This window comes from Perca fluviatilis, chromosome 11, assembly GCF_010015445.1.
Source record: "Perca fluviatilis chromosome 11, GENO_Pfluv_1.0, whole genome shotgun sequence".
In the NCBI taxonomy this organism is placed as follows: Eukaryota; Metazoa; Chordata; class Actinopteri; order Perciformes; family Percidae; genus Perca; species Perca fluviatilis.
The window spans coordinates 29,029,716-29,052,952 of record NC_053122.1 but is presented as its reverse complement, the minus strand read 5'-3'; positions in this window follow the sequence as shown (position 1 = coordinate 29,052,952).

Below are 23,237 nucleotides of genomic sequence, written 5' to 3'. Positions count from 1 at the left end.
AGACGTGACACTTTGGATCTGAGGACTTTCAAGCAGTGCTTGAATTTGAGGTGCAGTTGGTATGTTTACAAAAAAACTTGGACTGTTCAAGGAAGTGATCTCAACAGGAGCACTACAGATTACACACTGTGCAATGTTTTTGTCTTTTATGTCTTCTGCTGTGCCAATGTATATTTTACAGGTTTTGCAGTAGAAATGGAACTCCACTATGTCTGAGTTGTTTTTAAATACCTTATATTTTGATCTGGGTAACACCTCTTTGCCAAACAGACTATTTATGAGCTTTAATCATCAAGTTGTGTTCCTGTTATATTATGCCTCGCTGCATGACTCATTACCATGAGCAGTGCCTCAGCCCTTGTCCTTGTTTTTTTTTTCATTTTGTGATAATTTTTGCTGTGTTACTGCTTATGGCATGATATTTTGTAGGAACCTTTCTTTTTAGTCAAGATTTTTTTACTCTAACGGTAGGGTTCCACACAGCGAAATACCTTGCGAATTTCGGCCAGCGAAAGTTTGCCTCGGGGGCGTGGTCGCAACATTTTTTTAAATGTCCCGAGCTGTCAGAAGACAGGGCGGTAAAAATGCACAGCAGCAAACCATCGGTAAAATGTTAGCTCATAAATGCTCTGGTAACCTGGCTATGTAGCCTAGCTGCCTTGCTATGCTTACAATGAAATGCAATGTCCGAACATGCTAGCGGGTGACCTGTCGGCTAGCTGAATCATTTGAGTGTTTAAACTATCTACAGTGGTCTATTTGGTGGTGTGTTTGCCCTGTTTAAGTTTGTGTGACATATAAACAACAATCCGTGTTGCTACAAGCGTCAATGTTCGCCAACAAAACATGTAATCAAACAAATGCACAAGTAGCCTAGCTAGCTAGCTGCCTGACTAGGCTACAATGAAATCCAATGTCCGAAAATGCTAGCGATTAGCCTGTTGGCTAGCTGAAAAGTTTGAGTGTTTAAACTAACATATACAGTGATCTATTTAGTGGTGTATGTGCCCTAATTAAGTTTGTGTGTCATATAAATCACAATTCGTGTTGATAGAAGAACCGATGTTCGTGTAGAAACATTTTAATAACATCAAAATTTTCATGATACGGCGCTGATAACCTCCGCCATCTTGGTCAGACTTTTTTGTAACTCCCGCCTCCAAACACAAACACATGGACCTGATTGGTTCTCGAGTGGTCCTCATTTGAATAAAGTTAAACTTTCGTCTCCCCTCGGCGATTCGCTCTCATCTCGCTCAATCAGGGTGAATTTCGTCTTCATTCAACCTCAATGAGAGCAAAGCGAAATTTCGCTGTGTGGAAACCTACCACATGTTTTTTATACTTAAATGATTCATTTTGTACCCTCTGGACATCTTTGAGGCAAAAATGTCCACGCACACAAAAACTGTTATTAAATCATCATATATCAATATTTTTTTTCTGATTTTTTTTCATAAATCACTTAAACAACTTCTAACTTGCTCAAAAATACCAAACATTCAATAATTTTCAGGATTTTAACCCTTTAAATGCCAGTTTATTTATTTGAAGTATTGCATTATTTTATTACAAAAAAAACACAAAAAATGATTTTTTTCCATATAATGAATAATATGTAGATGGGGCTTTGGTGGTGCTTAGAGGCTTGGATATGTCAAAGATAAGCAACAAAATTAATTTGATTGCATTAGCATTTTTTATGTAGTTCCAGATACTCCCTTTGGACACCTTCGTGGACAAAAATGCCTCATTGACTTCCATTATAACCACATGTTTTTATCTCACTGCCTTTACAGTATAAAACCATGCATTCTGTAATGTAGGCCGTTGCATGAAATCATTGTATTTTTTCCAGTTATATTATGGAGCTGTGTGTGTGTGTGTGTGCGCGCGCGCGTGCGTGCATGTCTGTGTGAGAGAGAGTTTGTGTAAATCTGTAAACAAACGACAATAATTTTAGGGGTGAAGAAATGTGCACCTTACTTTTGCCAGTTATATTATGGAGCCGTGTGTGTGTGTGTGCGTGCATGTCTGTGTGTGAGAGAGAGTTTGTTTAAATCTGGGTGAAAAAAGGGCTTCTTTTGAAGGATGCATTTCATGTGTCTTCGAAGACGTGCTTGAATAAAAACATTGTCTCCTGCATTTGTTGTAAACAAAAACAACTATTAGTGTGTTCATGCACCTGGCTATAGAGAAGGAGAAAGACCTGAAGCAAAGAGAAGGAGCCTTTATCTTCCAGCGAACTGCAGGACTCATCTGAAGATGACACAAGTTTCGGGAGTCTGACACAAAATGGTCACTGGTGTCCTCTAACTCTGTGAGTGCCTCTAACCCTTCCTCTGAAAGTGGAGATGACACTGAAGATCATGTCCATCCTAACATTGAATGGACAGTGAAGAATTGGCAAGTCTGGTCTCCATCTAATACTGAGACGCTGCACAATATTCAAGCACCGACCGGCATGATGCCAGAGCCCACGAGATATGCCATATCAAGAATCCATGATGTGGCATCCTCTTTCGACCTTTTCTTCACTCCTGACATGATCCAGCTGATTCAGGAAATGACAAACCTACACGAGAGGCATTCAATCTCAGGATGGAGTGATGTGGATGCTCAAGGGATTCGAACATACATGGGACTTCACACTTGGTGTGTACCGGTCCAAAGGGGAATCCACCCAGAGCCTGTGAGATGTCCATAGTGGGAGACAAGTCTTCAGGGCCACCATGTCCCACAAACGATTTGAAATGATAAGCACCAGTTTACAGTACAAGCAGGAGACAATGTTTTTATTCAAGCATGTCTTCAAAGACACATGAAATGCATCCTTCAAAAGATGCCTTTTTTCACACCTAAAATGATCAATGCTTGCTTACAGATTTACACACACACACACACACACACACACACACAAAAACACACACACACACACACACACACACACACGGCTCCATAATATAACTGGCAAAAATAGAATGATTTCTTGCAATTGGTTGAATCTGGTGGAATACTGTAAAAATGTCAAATATGACCAATGCTGACATTACAGAATGCATGGTTTTATACTGTAAAGGCAGTGAGATAAAAACATGTGGTTATAATGGAAGTCAATGAGGCATTTTTGTCCACGAAGGTGTCCAGAGGGAGTATCTGGAACTACATAAAAAATACTGATGCAATCAAATCAGTTTTGTTACTTATCTTTGACATATCCAAGACTCTAATCACCACCAAAGCCCCATTCCCCTATGATATATTTTATGGAAAATAATTAATGTTCTGTTGGGTTTTTCATAAATAATTGTTACTTCAAAGAATTAAAACTAGCATTTAAGGGTTAAAATCGAGAAAATGATTAAATGTTTGGTAGTTTTGAGCAAGTTAGAAGTTGTTTAAGTGATTTATGAAAAAAAAGAGAAAAATATTGATATATGATGATTTAATATCAGTTTTTTTGACATGTACATTTTTGCCTTGAAGGTGTCCAAAGGGAGTATCTGGCACTATGTAAAAAATACTAATACAATCAAATTAATTTTGTTGCTTATCTTTGACATATCCAAGCCTCTAATCCCCACCAAAACCCCATCTACATATTATTCATTATATGGAAAGAAAATCATTTTTTGTGTTTTTTTGTAATAAATAATGAAATACTTCAAATAAATTAACTGGCATTTAAAGGGTTACAATCCTGAAAATGATTGATTGTTTGGTAGTTTTGATTAAGTTAGAAGTTGTTTAAGTGATTTATGAAAACAAAGTAGAAAAAAATATTGATATATGATGATTTAATAGCAGTTTTTGTGTGCGTGGACATTTTTGCCTCAGGTGTCCAGTGTTATTTTTTTTGAGGAGGGAATGAGGGTTAAAGAACAGACAACACTGAGTCGCTATCCATATACTGACATATTTAACACCTTCAGCAGAAATATGATCCAAACCACTTTCTTTGTTGTAAAGCAACCACTTTTTTATAACTTGGTTCACCTCATGTGACATAATCACTATTGAATCATTGCTTTCAATATTGTCGACACTATTGTCGATAAAGAGTCATAAATATATGAATGTTCTTATTTTTGTATTTGTTTTCTTCTTAATAGTATCATGTATGCCATTTTAATTCAATTTGTTAGGCAAGAGACTTCAAAATTGTCTAAATACTTTCCTAAATGTCAGACTTCTAAAAGGATAGGATTACTGTCTTTCCTGAAAATCCAAAATCCAATTTTGAAAGAAGTTAGTCTATATCAACGACGTTCCACTTCCGGGATTGCTCTGTTGCCACTGGAAATTCAGCTGGATGTCCCTCATTTTTGTCACCTTCCTCTTTGTCTGTGTTGGCGTTCTAAACTCTGGTAGATTTATGAGGACTATGTTTAACTGCTCCTAAGATCTCTGCATCTGTCCAATCTGAGTTTTCTGTTGCACGACTAAAACAACTTTTGAACGGACAGAACAAGACACTGTGGTCCCCGACCCTTGGGCCCCCTCTGCCACCCCCAGTCTCAGGCCCCCACCCCCTGGCCACACGAGGCTCCGGAGGAAAACGCCAAGAATGCTTCCTGGTGGCGTAGGTTGTTACGTCGTAACACGGTAGCTTTATCAGAGCTGAACAAAGAGCTCAACAGTCCCGCCCACAGCGGGTTCCGGAAGTAAAAATACAATGCAATTTCTCCATTCACAAATTGGAGTATGAGCCATAAAATGGTAACCGTTGATGGTAGACTTAAAACCAGCATGCCGACGTGACAAAGCGATTATATATGCTCATATACACGCCAAAAATCTTGGGGCACCAACCTTGTTTTGAGATAAACGTCTTTTATTCGCGATGTCTTGGATGAGTACTTCATTACCGACAATCCTGAACAATCCCACAGTGATGCCTCTAATTGGTGGAACTAATGCTGGTGAGGAGGGGGAGCTGCCTACACGAACCGTCACGAGGATTTACGACACTGCACGAATCACGATCTGTTCCACGCTTCTGCCATTAGCCTCCGCTGGGAAGCGTTAAACGTTAGTTTAGCTAACAGCTAATTCGGCTAACCGCTGAAGAAGAGTCTGAAGAAGAAACTCGTGTCCAGGAAGATTCAGCCACCGCTGACATTCCAGTCTCAGCTGCAGCGGAGGATGAAGGGAAGGATGAAGATGTGGCAGAAAACACAAAACTGACATCTTCTGCCACAGAAACATTTTACTGTCTATTGCATCTCTTCTTATTCATTATTTTCCCACTAATTCTCAATTTAAAGGAAATGATAAAAAGTGTCAACAGCACCAAAGAACCTGAGGATGGTGAAGCAGGCCGGGAGGCTTCCCCCACCTCTGACACTGGAACAACAAGTCAAACCGGAAAGAATCAAATAAAGGCACCTTGTTGTGCTATATCTCGCAGCAAGGTATGTTCCACAGAGCTGAATGTTGCTACCAGACGAAACTGTTACAGTAATGTGAATATTAGCGTCACACATGTGGTTTTGTTTGCTGTATTCACTTTTGTTGTTGTATGAACAACCAACAGTAACAGAAGGAGGAGTGTCCAGTTAAGAAGGATAAGGGCCGTTACAGAGTCGACGCGAGGAAGCGACGTGCTCCCTTTCATAGTCTAAACAGCGGACGCAAGCGGACGCGGGCGATGCGTGAAATGCAATACACCGCTCACGAAACAGGGGGTAGTAGAATCGGGTGATATTCAGATCAAAATGGCAACTGAAGAGGAGTGCATCTTATTGCTAATTTTACATCGGCGGCAACAAAATAGGCATCGCAGAGATAGGCGGTGGTATGTTCGCACTTTAAACAGAAAAAGAGATCAGGATGGGGAGTTGGTGTGTCTGGTGCTTCCAATGCGAAGTCTGGACGAAGAGAGACTATTTTGGACGAGGAAATCCATTTGATTGGAGTGTAATTGGGATGAACTATCATATAAATGCAGATGTATACGTATAAGCTCGCATAATTTTTCCTCTTCGCCCGCCATTGTATTCAAACCTTCTTCTGTAAACATAATATGCTTGAATTAGTGTACAATACTTGCAATGTCGCCCCCACCGACAACGCATAGTATTGCGCGCAAACGTTGCGTAACAAAAACTAGGACGATACATTTTGCTACGCATCGACGCATAATGGAGGCCGAAGCGTAGCGATGTGTAGCCTTGCGACGCATTTGCGTACCGATGCGTTGACTCTGTAACACCCCTAAAGGCGCAGCGGTCCACTCAGACAGTGTTGCCAACTTAGCAACTTTGTCGCTAGATTCGATTCACACTGCCATCCCTGAGCAAGACGCTTAACCTCTAGTTGCTCCAGAGGTGTGCGACCTCAGACATATATAGCAATTGCAAGTCGCTTTGGATAAAAGCATCAGCTAAATGACATGTAATGTAATGTAATGAAGGGAAGGATGAACATGTGGCAGAAAACACAGAATTGACATCTTCTGCCACAGAAAACAGGTACGAGATTATAACACCAGCGAAGAAGAAGCTGACAAGAGACAAGATTCAGCCAACGCTGAAACTCCAGTCTCAGCTGCAGCCGAGGATGAAGGGAAGGATGAAGATGTTCCTCCCAGCTGCAGCCAGAGCAGGAGATGTTAACCCCTCTGCATCCAGACTGAAAATACATCACTGTCTGCATTTGACTCACACAGCCTCAGTCACTTACTCACCTCGTCCACTGTGTGTGTGGCGTGTGCCTCTCTGTGATACACATCTAGCTTGCTAGCTCATGATAGACAGATAGATAGATAGATAGATAGATACTTTATTCATCCCGAGGGAAATTGTATGCATCCAGTAGCTTAGACAACCATAACACAACAAACACACATACAAACATATATCTCACATACATAAAAAATCACTCACAGATTAAAAATCACTCACAAAATCACCCATCATGTCGCAGTCTAAACTGTACAGTCAAAAATACAGAAAGGAGTGGGAATCAAACCCTGAATTCAAAGGCTGGTTGAAACCATTTATTGGTGATGATACACGTGCAAATTGCCTGTATTGTAAGGCTGATTTCTACGCCAAACTCAGTGATGTTAAAAACCACAAGATGAGTCAGAAACATACTGAAAAACCAAAGCCTTCTAACTAAAATTGACTCTGCAAAAAAGGCTGAGGCCACCATGGCATTAGCTATGGCTGAACACTGTTCCATGCTGGCATGCGATCATATTGGAGAAGCATGTAAAGCTGCTTTTTCAGACTCCACTGCTGCTACCCACTTCAAAATGCACAGGACAAAGTGCACAGAAATGATTAAGGGTGTTCTAGCACCATACTTCCTGAAAAAGTTCAGCGTTTCAGCCTCCTCCTCGATGAGTTCACGGATGTAAGTGTTTCTAAGTATCTGGGGGTGGTGATAAGGTACTTTAGTGACACCAAGCAGACTATTGTATCCACATTTCTGGGGCTTGCTTCTCTCTCGTGTCTCATACATCCACGGTAAACGTAGCGAACTCATGAACTCGCCGTTTCATTGTCTAAAATATTCACTAACGTTAAACATTGTGTTTTCGTTGTTCCCGATCGTTTACATGCTTAGCTAAATAAACGATGGATGTATTTAGACAACCAAGGAGATGTAATTATTATGTCGTGCTAGCTAGTAGGTTAGCCTGCAGTTTGCTAAACAGAGCTTCTCTTAATACATCCATGGCTTTATCTCTCATCCACGTTAGAGGCTTTACAGCATACACACTGTAAAAACGAAAATGTTGTGAAAACTCAAAATTTCAAGGCAACTTACTGCACTAGATTTTTGAGTTTTGAGGCCAACTCAAACTCCTACGTTTTGAAAATAGTTCAGCCAACTAATAATGTTTTGTTCAAATAATTAACTTTCATATGCTGTGCCAACTAATAATGTTTTGTTTTAATAATTTATCTTTCATAGATATAAAAACATAAAATCTTAAGTTTCACATACTAAATAATTCAAAAAACAGTCATGTCAACTAATTATCTTTTGTTCAGATAATTAACTTTTGTGTGTAAAAACTAAGTTTCGACTTCTAAAAAAGCCCCCGTGCAAAATAGGGGCCCATCTAAAGCTGCTGATCTTGCATCACTTGACATAAAAGGGCCACTAGTGAAGTGACGCGCCGCAGAATACTGGCTGAAGGAAGCCTATTACTGCTCAAAGTCTAACACTGCAAAACTCCAGCTCTTCTTATCAAACGTAACAGTCACTTACCTCATGGTTACAAATGTAAACCAGCACAACAATGACAATTACCAGGCAACAAAACACTACATTCTAAGCAGACACGTTTAATAAACGGAATTCATAAAGTTACATTTGTATTTCGAACAAACTGCAAACTTTTCAGCAAAGTTTGACACAACCATTTACTGCCTTGCATCATGGGAATTGACCAGCCAATGAACCACCTGACTGCAGTACGCAAATCGGAGTTCAAGGCATAGAGCAGGCCAAAAAGGTAGGCAACTGAAAACCCCTGCAGAACTGCCCAGGAAACCCTGTTTTAGCGTGGAGCATGAAAAGAGTAATTGACCTGGCCTCAATTTGAGTCTAACTACAAATTCAAAGTGGCGCCACCATACATTTTGAAGTGAGACCAACTTATCACAATAAACTTAATACAGTGAGTTGAAGTAACTACTTTAACAAAGTTTATAATCCAATTATGTGTTTTTTGTTCTGTTTAATTGAAAATCAAAGTAAGATGAGCAATTTCAAGTTCTCGTTTTTACAGTGCAGCCCTCAGATGAATCATAAGGTAATTGTTAAACCCTAAACCCACATCCGCTCTTAGGGACACATAAGATCTTACGTTAACATTAGCTACATAACTAGCGCCATTATTTAGCTTGACCTGCATTCTGCTTTTTTAGCTTTTGCAATAAACCACTAAACCAGGTCGAGTGATAGTGACACTGTGTTTAAGTTACAAACAACATTCCTTATTTTAAAACCAATTATCTTAATTTAAGATTAATACTGAAACTTTCACTCATTGTTTTGTTAAATTGCAATAACTTTTCTCTTTTTTTCTTCACAGACAACTCCAACTTTGGGAGTGCAGTTATAATCTATTCATCCATCTCCTATTTTCCAGCTGCGTGACATCTATGAAAATATTTTATCTGGGATTCTTGTGTGGAATATACAATAACCTATACCTTACAATGTATTAAAACCTTATATTGAAATTGTATGCATACTGTGTAATAACAATTTCAACTGATCCTCATTGCAAGGTACATGTACTCCGTTTTTGTAATTAAAAAGTTGACTTTTGTCTCAAACTTTTCATGGAAAAATCGGAAAGCGCAAACATAATGCTCAACAACACTGGTGTATATTTACATTTTAACACAATACAATTATTATTAAGATTCCACCTGCAGGAGGCTGGGGAACATGAGTTGAGGCAAGAAAGGAAAAGGCAGGGAGAAATAAAGACAAGAGGGAGAGTCATCTTCCCTCGGTTGAGTGTGTGGCTACTCAGCCTATGCAGTGAGCTAAACATACAGTAAAAGGAGGTGGTTCCCAGAATGACAAGACACAGTTTTTTTTTCTTAGTGCCTTTACTGAAGACCTCTCTTTTTTCTGATTTTGTAAAACTGTGAACATACAAACAAACAAATTGTATTAAAAATACATTATTTAACAAACCAAGACTCATAGCTGTGAATTTAAATGCTGGAAGTGATCAGAAATTCAAGATATAAGAATCACAAATTACATTTTTAAATAATTCAGGTTGTATCAGTTTGCCACCATGTGGTCGCAGAATATACTGCAGCTGATTACAGTTTCAGTACACAGATTTACAAAATACTGTTCAACATATCTGTAATCCCAACATTATTTACTGCTACTGTAGAAGAAAGTTGTAAATTTGTTTCTCTTTTCACTATTCTGTAAAAGTATAACAGCTCTTTCCTCTTCAGTTAGATTTAGTAGAACATGAACTCAGCGAGCCTCAGTCAAAGCTACACGGGAAAACAAAAACTCCTCGTTTTACTTTTACAACCTGTATGTACAACCTGACGACCTGGATTGTGAGAAAAACAGTGGTAACATTGACTTATACGATATTGTGAAACCACATACTAAACAGAAGCTAGCGACATTAGCTTGACTTAGACCACAAACAACCTTTTGCTTGTAAGAGTTAAAATAACCTCTTAAGTAATCAGAACTTTTAGAAAACAAAATTGACCACTAATTACTTACAGATTATGGCATGTCAAAGCTTCCCAAAGATATAAGGGGTCTGAGAGGAATGAAGCATGTCAACTCCTTTGGACATTTTCTCACCGCGTGTAACAAAGTTTTTGCCTGCTGCCTCAGTGAAGAGACAGTGGACTTCCTGAGAACTATTGATGCTGCCTTCGATGTCCTCAACAGCAGGAATCCTCTAGGGAAAGGATACAAAGCACCGCTGAGGACATCTAACAAAGACCGCGCTGAAGAAATCCTTCTGAAGGCACAAAAGTCTCTCCTGGAACTGAAAGATCAGACAGGCAAACCGCTGCATGCTGGGAAACGAAAAACTTGTGTAATTGGTTTCATTGCCAGTTGCATAAGTGTATGGAATGTTTGTTCAGAGGCAGAGCGTTGCTTTCAACGGGGTTTGAGATCAACATCTGGCAAGCTCCCCCAGGGATATGGCTCAACATCAGCCATCACATATCAAGTTCTGGATTACAGTGCAGACAAGATGTTGTTCCCAGAGTTGCATGACCACATGTTTGAAACCACTGTGAGGACAATCATGTACATCTACTGGTAAAAATGGCATCCTCTATATACTGTAAAGTAAGGATGCACCACTTAGCCAGATGTGAAACTGAGAATATGACAAAAGACATTGTCAGGCATAAATACACCAAGTTGGTCCATTTTCATCATCAGTAGTTACATGCTGCTACATGCTGAGGGGTTGCTTAAATGAACAGCTTTCTTCTTCTGTGTTTTTATATAACTGTGTCATGTAATATATAACCTTCTGTATGCTGTAGTTTTCACTGTATATACCTCTAATTTATTTATTCAAATTTATTTTAATTTTATTGTGCTCAATCTGTACTTTCTGTCTTGTGCAATACCTGATTTCCCCTCTTGGGGTCATCATAGAATTGTCCTATCTCTAACTGTATTGTTTTAGCAACCCAACACATGGTTCTCAACAGTGGACAGACATATGTGAATGTGAACTGCAACATCCCAAGCTTTCTTCTAGTCAGTTGGTGCATATAGTGTTCAACATACTGCTTGGAGTACGCTTAACGCCGTAAATATCCAGGGCAGTCTGTAATGAACATGTACAATGCATGCATCAGAAAAATTTCATCTGATTACAAATTCTTGTTTCAATTTTGCGCTAACTCACTGGAAAGTGTATATAGTTAATAGTTTGGCCTGTGCTTTCTACTGCTTCAAACTATATGTTGTTGTTAAAAAGATAGCCTTTTTCACTTAAAAAACATCAAATAAAAAATTATTTTGTAACTGTTGTTTCTGTTTAGATATTAAATATATTCCCACATTGTTTGCACTCAGTTTACGTGTTTTAACTAAGTTCCTCATACTTTCAGCAAATTTTCATGGTAAGGACAGCTAAATTAATGTATAACTTAATGCCTAAATAAGAACAAGAATAATGAATGTGCTACTACATGAACTATCAGGAATGTACAAGAACAAATAGTATCTATTTCAGTGTTAGGACCACTTTAATTGAAGGGCCATACATGGAAAAAGTCATAAAAAGTTGATAACAAACATTTGAAATTCAGAGGATACATATAAGCACTGCTTTGAATGGTCAGTGTTTTGGCCTGTCCCTTTAACTGCAGACTTATCTATAAAACACTAACTCAGGGTGAATTAATAACACCTTAGTTGTTGCATTTATTAATATATTGTTTTTTGCATTAACTCATGCATGATAATATTAGTTATTGTACATTACTGATAGTTCATTAACTATTAAATTAATTCACGATTTCTCATGTATTTAGAATTGTTCTTTGTATATATGTATTGTCTTGTCTGAGTATGTACTGTAAGTGATTGGTCTCATGTCCCCACTCGAGGCCTGCACCTTGACGTGGTGAGTGGGCTTTAAACTAAGACGGGCCTTTTTTATTTTAAATATGTTACCTAAGCTGTTCAACCTCATGCTAACTACCCTGCAATTGTAGAATGAATCCGGTTAAAATGGTGAATTTATGAGTCTTTTGCAACATGTTTTCCAGTTTCAGCTGCCGGCATGCCACGGTCCATTATCTGCTAGATGACTTCTTCCTCTCAGACAGCGATGTCCTTGTCCTGCCCAGAGTTCATATTACTTGCCTGACTCTTTATTTGATCCAAAGATGATTAAAAAAAATACTTTAAAATTGTAACTGTGCAAAAATTAAATTTGTTTATCAGTTTTCTGGTATATAAAATATTACACACTTTCATATAGCCTACTGTATGTAATATATAAACATTTGCTACTTATATGCAACCTTACACGTTTTGCTATTTCTTAATAAACCCTTCTATCATTGTTGATGTTGTACCGTCTGTCTCATATTCCGATATGAAAGGAAATTAAATGCTTTTATTATTATTACCAGGAGGTGAAAAGGAGTGCCACCATACATAACGTTTAACTTTATTATATTATATACTTCACTTTGCCATGTATTAATTAGTAATGCTTATCAAAATAAACAATGGATGTTTTGAGAAAAAAGTTGTCTGTAACGTTATCTGGCAGTTTTGGGAAATACTAATGACATTACATCCACGTAACAGGCTTTACACGGATACATACATACATCCATACATCCCTCGGATGTATCATAAGATAATACCATGGATCTATTAATAGAACACATGGTGAATTAAAGCCATTAGCTGCTGGAGCTACATCCATTACATTATTACAGCTACAGGACTCAGAACAGTCATATGAGCATGCGCAGTGCAGGCGATGCGGGTGGGCGCAGTCCCGCGGCTCTGCTCGCGTCCATTATGCCAAATTTAATAATTCTGGATTCGCTTCTAGTGAATGTTAAAAATTCTAAAAACGTGACATTTTAAACAAGGACCCTTTCAGTGTTCGGGCTGGTAAGTTGATATACCCTGAAACAAATTAGAATAGAATAGTCTTTATTGTCATTGTCACAAGTACAACGGAATTTAAAGTGCTCTACAGTCAGTGCATCAATTCATTAAGTTTAAGAAAAAGAAATAAAAAATAAAATAAAATAAATAATAAAAAAAAATTATCCGCTGAAATATAGATTTCTTTCGCCATGCAAAGTCTATGTGAAAATTCTTTCTGGGCCATGGGGTGCAGTACCACCCCTATCCGCTAAGCCCATGGTGGCTTTTAGACATGGCGCTCTTCCTGGGGGCTTGGAGGAGATGCCAGATCTATACCCCGTGCTGTTGTGGCTTTCCTGGAGAAATGTCTTAAAAAAAAGAGAAACTCCTGGGGATAGGGACTGACAGTGCCTCTGTTATGACGGGGATTAACAATGGGGTCCATAAAGTGCTGAAGGAGGAGTATGGCTCCACTCTCTGCAGCTTGCTGTAACTCATTCTTCCAGTGACACCGTTCCCTGTAGTGTGGAGTACTTGGTACGAGAGACTTACAACTGGTTTTCAGTGTCGCAAAGCGCAGGGAGGCCTATAAGGCCATATATGAGACCATTAACTGTGGGGAGAAACCTTTACAAATAACCAAGATGTGTGCCACACATTGGCTCTCCATTGAACCTGTGCTTTCACGCATTTTGGACCAGTGGGAGGAGCTTAGGCTGCATTTTGCAGTGAACACTGCTACATGGCTGAGGTTTTATAATTCCATGTACAGTGATCCTCAAAATGTTTTTTATCTGACTTTTTTGAAGTCAGTGCTGGGTGAGGTACAGTTGGCTATCAAGGCTTTTGAGGGAGAGCAGGTAGATCCTCTTAAGCTATATGACAGCTTGGTTAGCCTGATCAAGTCTGTGAGCAGCAGGGTGCTGAATCCACAGGCAAAAGCTGATGTAGTCAAAGGGCCAACAGATGGATACATCAGTCCCAAACCCTACCTTGGTTACCTTTTTGAGTCCAAGGCAGCTGAACTCCATCTTGCGCCTGAGGATGAAAGCAATGTCCGAAAGTGGTGTGTAGCCTTCATCATCTCCCTCACCAACGAGTTGAGAGTGAGACTGCCGGACAACATCGAAGCATTGCAGTACATGTCGATTTTCAATGTGGAGGAAACTCTAAAGCACAATAAGGAGACATAGAAAAAATAGTCCAGCAATAGTGTGCCATCCATCTTAGTAAATGGAATGAGACAAAAACCACACTGGGCTTCTGGAGTGAGATTTGGACGTTCAGGGATGGAGCTGGTATCAACCTGTTTCAAGAACTTGCCATGGCTGCTGTGTCTGTGTTGTCCTTGCCACACTCAAATGCTGAAGTAGCGAGTATTCAGCCAGATGAGTGTGGTAAAAAGCAAACTTAGAAATTGGATGTCCTTGCAGACCCTTAACTCCATCCTTTACGTCCGATATGGACCGAAGCTGTCTGGTGAGGCTTGCTAAGAGCACCAGCTGCCTGATAATGTTTTGCAGCTTTTTGGCACATCAGCTGCTTACTCATTTAAGTCAGCTTCCTCAGTTGCTGAATCTGCCACAGAGAGCCTTGACCAAATTGATGATGACCCACTGTGAGCCAGCACAGCCTGTGTGTGTGTGGAGGGGGGAGTCTGGTAGTGTTGACGAACTGACCGAAATAACTGACAAGTCGTGTCACTGAACCGGGAGAATCGAGAGCCATATGTCAATAAACCGACTCACTCCTGTTTTTTTTCTTTTACCTCATTTGTGCCGTTGTGTGTAGCTGGTATTCTTCTGCTACTGTGTATGTAGTAATCTAGCTCATTAGCGCCGCCACTGGAGTGGTGGTGGTAGAATCAATCAGGAAATGAGCTACCTAGACCGCGCACCAGGCTACTAAACGAGACCCGAATGTAACCGTGCAAAAAGCCGGGCCCGCTCGAGTCATGTAATCAAGCGGTGTCTTGGTTCTTGGCAAGTTTGAGTTATTAGCCAAGCCTTGTTTCTGGTGCATCTTAGAGGATTGTGTTCATGGCAATTCACACATTATCGATGGGGAAGTACATCATACACTGAGCACGGTGGTTCAGTGGTTTGCACTTCTGCCTCACAGCAAGAATTTTCTGGGTTTGAATCCAGGTCGTCCCGGGTGGGGAGTTTGTGTGGAGTTTGCACGTTCTCCCCGTGTTTGTGTGGGTTTTCTCTGGGTGCTCTGGTTTCTTCCCACCATAAAGACATGCATACTAGGTAACTAGGACTATAGCTGGCGCATTTACAGAAATGTTGATTAATGTGCATTGTCCTAATCAAATAAAACTTACAAACGTCATGTTATCTTGGTAGTTATGTTAAGTTAAATGTTAGAGAAGTGAATGTTGGGTGCCCGGATTGCTCAGCTGGTAGAGCGGGCGCCCATATATAGAGGCTTACTGTACGTACACACCGCCGCCGACTTGAGCTTCTAAAGATACCGGAAGTCATTCATTTTCAATGGAAGCTGGCTTCTCTCAGCTGCAAGGAGCGTCAAATATGTCGGCATCGCGTTTTGGGCATTTTGAGCGTTTTGAGCGTCAGTCCGAAAGTTGAACTTTGGTCAACTTTATGGTAATGAGCTATGACGCGGTTCAGCGCAAGCAGCGGCAAAACGCCAGCAACCAATCGGGTCCTTCGCGCTCGCTGATTCCGAAAAAACATACAATGTAAACTTTCGTTCCTACCACAACATCAGTTCCGAGAAAATGGAGGAGAAACTAATCATCGCGGTTGCTGGGTTCCCTATCATTTATGATATGACGTTGTTTGCATATAGGGACCAGTTACAGAAGAACGAGGCATGGGATAAAATAGCTGGGATAGTTGGTGTCTCCGGTGAGTTGTGCGTGCTGATTATTTTTAACTAGGAGGGAAATAATTGCACAATAATGAGCAGTGCACCGTAGCATGCTAGTCTTCCTTGTTTGATGTGAATGGTACGATCTGTTTGCAGATAATTTTACCCTTATTAAATGCACAAAAGTAATTAAAAGTAGAATAAGCATTTTAGTGCAATGCACTTAATGAGTTGTGTCAAACATTTTACGGCTGCAACATCTGGCCCACCCGCCAAAAAGTTACTGCCAGTTTCATTCATTTTTTCATTCAGTTTGTCATACATTCCGCTGTTCATTTTAGGTTTAAACTGTTTCTGACAGATACTCAAATTTGTCTCTGTCTTGCCAGCAATATAAACTTGCTCTTCCCCCAAATGCATACCAGCCTCATATGATTAAAAACTTGATATATCGATATAGTGCAGTGATTGCTATGGATTTTAAATTTTCCGCAAGTCATTCTGAAAGATAAATAACGTTAATCATGCTATTTCCTTGATTGATGGATAACAAATATTGTCAGCCTAGATGACAGTGGACTGTGATAATGCCAGCCTCAAAGCATAGTATAGCAACTCTGATAAAGTTAAGCTTACAAGAGAGAAACATAGGTCTTCATGTAAATAATCTGCTCTGTTATGTGATGTTGAATAGTCACATTGCTTATGGTTTTTTTCTGTTGTGTGTTCACTAGCTGAGGATTGCAAAAAGAAATGGAAGAGCTTGAGGGACATGTTCAGGAAGGAAAGAAAGAAGGAAAAAGATAGGCGAAGGAGTGGCGCTGGTGCAACCAGTGCCCGGCCATGGCGGTACAGCGCGGTCATGGGCTTCCTCAACCCTTTCATGGAGGACCGACCAACGTCCAGTAATATGGGGGGAGGGGAAGCCCTAGAGGACAGTGGACAATGGCTAGAGGACAGTGATGATGCCATGGCCGGGCACAGTCAGGCACAAGAGCAGGCATCAGACAACACACCAGTGCAGAGAGCAAGCCAGCCCGCCCCGACAAGGAAGAGGCCCCACACCTCTGACTTTGAGGAGAGACTGCTCACAGCATTGGAGGCTGTGAGCAACAGACCGGGACCAGTCCCCAGCCCTTCTCCCCCTCCTCCGCCTTCTCCTGAGGATAGTGATAGCTATTTTTTTTAAAGCCGACAGGAAGACTTCAAAACCCTGTCTTTAAGAACAAGGCAGGATCTCAAGTTTGAGATGCACCGCCTAGTGTATGAGGCAAAGTGTCGTGAGGTTGACCCTTGGGCTGAGAGGAACGGGGTGCAGCTGACAACACTGTGAGGGGTGTTAGTAAGCTTGTTTCCCTCGCAGTGCTGTCAGCTGCACCCTGTTCTCTCTCCCTCACATGCACACAGTATCATTCACACAGGAAGTGCAGTGAGGCTGCCCCTTGTTCTCTCTCCCTTAGACCAATGTAACGTTGACGTTAAAGGCCCTGTTGGGACCAAGTTTTCTTAGCTTACTCAAGAGTAAATGTTTTAGTCACATTTAAATTAGTTATTATTATTATTATTTGCATATGTTCGTTCTGAAATGACAACTGACAAAAAGAGACAAAAAGGGGTTTTAAAGTTAATATAAATATTGTAAAATCCTAAAAAAATATAAAAATAAAAATATATTTTCAACATTCATGGTTGTGTTTCATATTTTTTTAAATCCATGTTAACACCTGTTGCATTGTGGGTAAAAAGGAATACAGAGAGCCAACGTGACTGCAGAGGAAAAATGTATGGCCTCAAACAAAGATTTTGCACGGTCCAAGAGGCACACACGGTAATTGTGCTTTGGTATTTCAGCCTTGTCATATTTTGTGTTATTATATTTGTTGTAATTTCTTTGCATTCAATGCACTTTCTGTACTGTAGTGACGCTAAGGGCCCCCCATTGCGGGGCCCGTCTAGTTAAGTTTTTTCCGTCGTTTTTGACGACGTTTTCACCTTTTTCGCCTTTTTGTTTTTTCCAACGTTTTAAATTGTAAAATTTTTCTTCTACACATTTTCAGCGCTTACTTCGACGTCCCCTATTTTCTGGCAGTTTCGACTTACATTAGCTGTTTAGGTGTAATTGCTAATGTTAACTAGCATGTTAGTTAGCAATAATTAGCCTGTGCTTATGTTATCTCCTTACATATACCTACACTCTCCATCTCGGTAAGATTGGGAATGACTGAGATTTCTCTTGGCACAGCTACCAGAAGACTTACAACTTTCAGACACGTTGCTCACGTCACATTTACGTTGTCTCCGTCAGTTGGAGGCTGCGCAGTAAAGCAAGGTATCACTGGAAAAGTGCTTCTAATAGCCTTCACTGGTCTCCGTCCAGAGCAACGGGGTCTATTGGTCCATTATATACTGTCTATGGTTACACCTGCCCTGTTGATGCTAACATCACGTTCCAGATGTCGAGCACAAGGACCTGCAATAGGTATGAATACACAGCCGCAGACTGTTTTATACATAGGGCCTAGTGTAGAGATTCCCCATGTGGACAATGTGCATGATTTTTTTTCCATGTACGGTTGTGGTAGAAAACCTCTCAATCAGGATGTGTAATATCTATGGCTGTATTTCAATTTGAATTGGCCCTTTATTCTGCAGATGTGGTATGAAATCTACAAGAGAAATGGATTACATTAACCTGTCCTGGGACCTGGTGCCTGGAGGAACAGTGCACCAGTGTCTGCAGGAGTACTTCAAAGTAAGTGGCACATCTGCTCATTTTCTAAGAGTTCAGTGTGATTTCAACCCATGGACGATTTAAGAGAACTGGATACAGCGTTCAGCACAAAGCCCTGTTTATTCCAATGAGAGTTGCTTTGTAGCGCATTATGCAGTCATGGAGCTAAAAAAATACCTGGATCTCTCACGTTGACTGGCCCATGACATGTACATACGCACTAGCGACAGTTTGTTAGAGTTTCGTAGCAATGCAGCGTGTTAATGAGCTTGTTTCTCAACCCGGTCTCACGCCAGGTTGCGAAATAGTCACGTTATTTAGATTTATTGATTCGTTTACAGGCCACGATTTTCGAAAATGCTCTGAGGGACGCAACGGGGAAATGAGGCGCCACACACCGGCCACAACAACAGGACGGACTGCCACGTGTGGGACGCAATCCCCGGGCGCATCCCCAGGCGCAGGGGCACACAATAACGGGGAAATGAAACGCCACAACAACGGGACGGTTGTTGTTAGGAAAAGAAGAATGGGGAAAGGAACCATAATACGCGGGACACGCCGACAACAGCGAGACGGTTGTGGTTAGGAAGAGAATAACGAGGAAAGGAACTGCAACACACGGGACGCGATCCCCAGTCTCCAGGGTGAAAGTCCTGTGTTGTTTGACCCATCCACCACCCTGACCAAACTCCCTGCGCGGACTTTCGCCTTATCAATACTACTCGCTACCGTCATCGTTCTGTCATCACGAAATATGCTTCCCATTGAAATACATTGCTTTAAAATTCGTAATCGCCACACGAAAATCTTTTTTATATCGTGTCCTGTCCACGACTCAATAGATTCAATAACGTGACCATATCACGAACTGCCATGAGACCGGGCTGTGTTTGATGTGGATATAGAAAAAAGTATAGGTAGAGAACTCATCATTCATCGTCTAAAATATTCGTTATAAATAAACGTTAAACATTGTGTTTTTGTTAATCATCATTTAATGATTATCTAAATAAAAGATGGATGTATGATGTATTAAGAAAACCAAGGATACGTTATTATATTGTGCTACTAGCTCCCGCTAACGTTAGCTACTAGCCGATAGCCGGCAGTTTGAGAACAGAGACATTTATACGTTACATCCACGTTACAGGCTTTACAGCATGCAGCGCTTGGATGTTGTCAGGATTCACAAGAACAGGTACCCAAAAGCAGACCCGGATAAGGTAAGTAGAATAAACAAGGAGAGTAATTTTTTTGGATATTGAACGTGAAAACAGGCGAGTCCAGATGGTGGGGCAGTGGGTGTAAGGGAGCCGGCTGGAGGGTTAGTGAAGATCCAAAATCAAAACACAAAAGTTAAGGCCCATAAGAATCAATGTTACCGCTTTTGTGATAGGGTAAAAGCTCTGGGGCGTGTGGTGAATGCCATTAACATGCAAGATCAAGGACCATCCTTTGCGAACATCAAATTAACACTCTGCAACCTCTCTACCACTCTTGAATCTGCAAAGGTACTCATAAATTCATTCACTGAGTCCCACTGGGTCAAACGTGCGTTTAACGTCTACAAACACCAAGCTGAATCCTCTCAGTTGAATAATGACACAGCGCAGGTCCTAATTTAAAATCTTGCGGTAGAACACAGAGATATTCTGTTAAAGATGTTGGACCAGATTGTTATGTCTCGTCAAGTTTGTTAAGTTTAGTTACTAATTTTTTGTCTTGTTCTGCACTTCCTGTTTTATTTTGTATTTACCTTTCCCTCTTGTTTCAGATGCTGACTTCCCCCCTTTGTGTGAGTTTCCCACCGTTGTGATTGCCTACCCCCGCCGCCCCTGATTGTTTTCACCTGGTCTCCCCTACTTCTTGTATAAATAGTCCTTGTCTCCCTTTGTCTTGTGCAAGTTCGTCTTGTCTTGTCTCCATGTCAGTCTTGTCAACGGTCCAGCCAGGTAAAATATGCCTTTAAAGGGGTGATAAAATGCAAAACCGATTTTACCCTGTCATAGTTGGATAACGACAGTTCAGTGGGTAAAAAAGACATACATAGAAGCTCAAAATCCCATTGACACCCCTTTACTATGAAAATCTCATATTTTGAAACTGCCGCTGAAAACGGGCGAATCTCAACAAAGCTAGTTGCTTGCGTAAGCATCTCATAATCCGGAACCTTAAGAGAACGGTCACGCCCCAACATTTACATAGTCTTCTGAATCTAGCTAGGTCACGCAGATCTCTGCTATTCCATTACAAAATTCACTTCTGAAACTTTTTTATGCGAGAAATCAACTATGTAAAGCTCAAATATGGGCCGTTTTAGAAAAATGGATGGCTAATTGCAAATTTTGTCCGACTGTGGGTCGGAATTAAGCGGCCGGTGCTGCCTGGGTTGTTGCCTCGCCACCTGCTGTGAGCTCCGTTACGGCTGGCAGCCATACCCGCGCAGTCACCGGTAACACCACTAATGGACCACTAAACGCCGCGGCTCTGACAGACCTCCAGGGCCTGCAGCTCCCCTTTAGGTAGATGTTTTATAAGTTGCGTGACGAAATTCAAACTGTAAATATACTCAAATTAAGGCGAAAAGGAAGCTAGCTAACTATCCGTGGTTTGTAGCTACACATAGCTAGGATTGAAGGGACAGTCGCAGCTAACGAAACACTTTGTCTTCACAAATATTCATTAAATTGAAATCGGACACCGTTGTTAGGTTTATAAGACCTTTAGTTAGATGTTGTGTAAGTGGCGTGACGATCTTCACAAATATTAATTAACTTGAAATCGGACACCGTTGTTAGGTTTATAAGACCTTTAGTTAGATGTTGTGTAAGTGGCGTGACGATCTTCACAAATATTAATTAACTTGAAATCGGACACCGTTGTTAGCTTTCTAAGACCTTTAGTTAGATTGCAGCTGATGCCGTGGTCCTGATGCATGCCCTGTTACAGGAAGAGGGGAGTTGAAGGCCCTGGAGCTCTGTCAGGGCAGCGGTGTTGGTAGTCCCTGCTGTGGGCTGCGAGCCGTGACCAAGCTCCAAGTACCTCATAGCAGGCCGGGGTCTGTGAAGGAAGGCAGGCCGGGCGGCGAAGCAGCACCGGCGGGCGGCGAGGCAGCACCGGCGGGCGGCGAGGCAGCACCGGCGGCTGAACTCCGACACACAGTCTTACCAAATTTGCAATAAGCCATCAATTTTCGTAAAACGGCCCATATTTGAGCTTTATATAGTTGATTTCTCGCTTAAAAAATCAGAAGTGAATTTAATAACGAAATAGCCCGATAAACAATGTATAACTTTGCAGTGTCTGAAATATGAGTCTCCCATGTGTTTCTATGTAGTTTGCTCAAACCAATCAGCGTGTAGCTCATTCTGAATATTCATGAGCATACCATATTTGGAAGAAAAGCTCTTGTTCCAAATAGAGCCATATTCACAGGGTAGTTAAGGGCCTAATAAAATATCATTCGGGCAATTTTCAGCCCAACCAATGTTACATACCCCATTAGGAGACCTTAAAGCCCATGTTGCAAGTTTAATTTTCCAACGAATTTGTGGTAATTGCTTGTTGGTAATAAACATTTAAACTGGTATTCATGTATTTGATGTTGTTAGGTATCACAAAACAGAATATAACACGAAAAAGTAGGTACTATTTTACAGCGGTTTGTCTTTCCCCCACAATGCATTGCATGACGTCACGTTGGGGAGACGACAGGCAAAAGCCCCGTCTCGGTTGACTGTCCCGGTCACGGTTTCTGCCACTGATCTGGCAAAATATGGCTTTTGGTCTCGACCGAGTCAATGTGTCTTTATAATGTGAATAATAATGTTGGGGGGGAAGTGAAAGGCAGCTTGGACGGGGATGCTATTCGGCTTTTCACAAGTTTAAACAGCTAGCTAACGATACGCCGACGTTTGCTAACGTCAGCGCAACAGCGTTAGCTTAGACTGCTAGTTAAATACCGGTATTACAACTGCCTTCGGAGCTGCGTCCACGTTGTCAACACAAGACATGTGGCGTTAGTGCTCCTTTTTTATCATACTTTTATTGAATGAAATATTAAGCTTCGCTCCTACGAAATAGGTGTTTTTTTGTAACATTACACACAAAGCTAACTGACTATAGTTAGCCTGTACGTATGCTAGCGGGATTAGCTAACGTTGCGTAGCCAGCCAGCAACTTCGGCAATCGGCAGTAACGTTATTTTCGGCGAGCTAACCGCGACAGTATGTTGCCCACAATCAACCTCTGCTGTTAAAAGCAGTCAATCTGCAGTGATGTTTTGAAATGGAGACACATGGATGTGTTAGCTGTCGAGGTTAGCTCGCCGAAGCTGCTTGCTGGCTAGGCAACGTTAGCTAATGTCCGCTAGCATACGTACAGGCTAACTATAGCCAGTTAGCTTTGTGTGTAACTAACTAACTAACAAAAACCATCTCGTAGGAGCGAAGTTTAACGTTTCATTCAATAAAGTTATGGTACAAAAGGAGCACTAACGCCACAAGTCTTATGTTGACAACATGGACGCAGATATGGTAAACTCCGAAGGCAGTTGTAA